A 2,210-nucleotide genomic window follows, 5' to 3' on the forward strand; every position below is an offset into this window, starting at 1 on the left:
GAACCCCTGACTGTAGAGGGTTTACTTTGTGTTTCGTGTGGTCAGACCTGTTTACACAGAGACAGTGGATAAGTGTGCATGAATTAAAACACATTTCAACGTGTCATGTGATCACCCCCGCCAAAGAACACGCAAGGTCTGCAAGTCCACCGGGTCTGATGCTCACACATGTTCAATTTTGGAACCAATTATTAGTATTATTAACCCTGTAGTGTCACATTGGAAGCAGAGTCCAAACTAAAATAAATGTATGAGCAAAACAAAAAGTCCAACACATAGCTTTTTAACACAAGTTGACCCTAAATGCATTTCCTTAAACTCTGGTGATCTCAGATCTGGTTGGATTTGACACCTCAAATGTTTTCCTGCAGCTTGTTCTCATTCCCACCTCGTCAAACACCGCCGCTTTAAAGGCACCTCTCAGGGTGGTACGATATGCTGCCTGACAGTGTGAGTTCATAACGACATCAGTTTGAAACGCTGCTGGTGACAACATAACGTAAGGAGCTGTAGAGTCCCTACAGGGAGGTGGAGGGGTCAAAAAACACTGGACGTTCAGCCAGGAGGCCGCTGCTTGCTCCTCGAGTAAATGTTGAGCCAAACCAGTGGCGCAAAAAGTGGGTATGCACTATATGCGGCGCATAGGGGCGCCGCGCTAGAGGGGGCGCCAAAGCAATGAGGGGAAAATTATTTCCAGTCGGCATTTTCTGTATTTAACAGCTGTTTGTGCATGTGTAAATGATATGATCAATAACAGAGGCATGTCACTGATTAGGCGCCCCTCCGCTCCTTCACCTCCCCTCGGAAGAGGGAGAAGGAGAAAGAGTTCGTTGGGATGAAAAAAGGCATTTCAAAGTGGTTGAAAGACAGTAGGTAAGTTATGTCAGTGTAAGAGGAGGCTTGTAAATAATCAGGTTAGCTAAAGCTACTACTAGTAAAAGGACAGGTTACAGTTGTCTTGCAACTGTGTACTGATCAGTATTTACAATATAACAGATCATGGCAAGAAAAATAAAGGAGCTTGTTTGTGGTTATTTTGTTGTTCAGATAGTAATCGGAAGTCTCGGATGTCGTCCAAACACTCTATTTACTAATTGGATTATAACTCGGCAGTGGTGTGTGATAGAGACTTACGGCAAAAAGATCCGGAAAGTTGACGACTGCGCCGTTTCAAAGAGGGGTCCGACATGATCGTAGCCCTTTCAGATGCTTTGTAATCCAGCCTTGAAGTTCAGTGACTTTTTGGAGTCTTGGCCTTTAAATCCGTCATAATACTGAACGTTTTTTATCGTGATCTGTGGATTTACTCTATTCACTGAACTACTGAGGCACCTGAAGTAAGAATAGAAGAGTGTAGATCAAGTAAATAATGTGTAGATTCTTATTTGTGCATTTAGATGGCAGGCGGACCTAAAGGGAGAAAAAAGGGCTTAGACCTCTGAGGGTTTTTAACTAGATGGTGAATCATAAAACAGATAAATTATAGAACTTGGGAGTGATACACTTGAGTTTAAATGTCTTCACTCGGATATAACACTACAGTGCTGTTGTGATGTATCTGATAAGTCTGATCAGATGCAGCATCCAATCAGTAACTGATATCCAATAAGGATATCATTTAAAATAAAAAAATCATGTTTTTTATATGTGGTTTGACTGCTGTATTTTTGAAACCTCCTTAACACAAAGTTCACGTTGTTCAGGTGTGAGGATGGAGAGAAAGAAGAGAAGAAGACAGAAAAAGAATCAGGACAGACAGGGGAAGGCGACAGGTTGGTCTAATATTAGGTGGAAGTGTAGGAACAGCCACTTGATACCAAGTGATTAATTTCTAAATATTATTTATATTGAAAAATTGCATTAGCAAGATGTGTAATTTATTCAAAGCTATTAAATAATGCTTGTTTGACCATATAACTTAGCAGAGAAGAACACAGGCAAGGGGTGGAGACAGACATGAGGTCGGTGATGGCTTATCAAAACATACCTTCGTTCGTGTATGAGCAATGATCGCTTGACCCAGTTAGCAGTGATCTCTATTGAAAACAGTGTGGCACGGTCTATTTCATTTGATGCCATTCTTGACAAATGGGCGAGTGCAAAGGCACGACATGTAACAATTTAGTGGTAACATTGTTACATAGAGAACAAACTGTTGTTCAGATGTCATAATTTCATATTTCCACTACAGAGAATATATTGAGCACTGG

The 2,210-nt window shown here is 41.1% G+C and overlaps 1 pseudogene; it reads left to right on the top strand.

Moving 5' to 3' along the window:
* Positions 1-1,782, top strand: part of LOC126390556 (NLR family CARD domain-containing protein 3-like) — a 10,371-nt pseudogene extending 8,589 nt beyond the window's left edge.
* The last annotated feature ends 428 nt before the right edge of the window (positions 1,783-2,210 follow it).

The sequence above is a fragment of the Epinephelus moara genome, chromosome 5, assembly GCF_006386435.1.
Source record: "Epinephelus moara isolate mb chromosome 5, YSFRI_EMoa_1.0, whole genome shotgun sequence".
NCBI lineage: Eukaryota > Metazoa > Chordata > Actinopteri > Perciformes > Serranidae > Epinephelus > Epinephelus moara.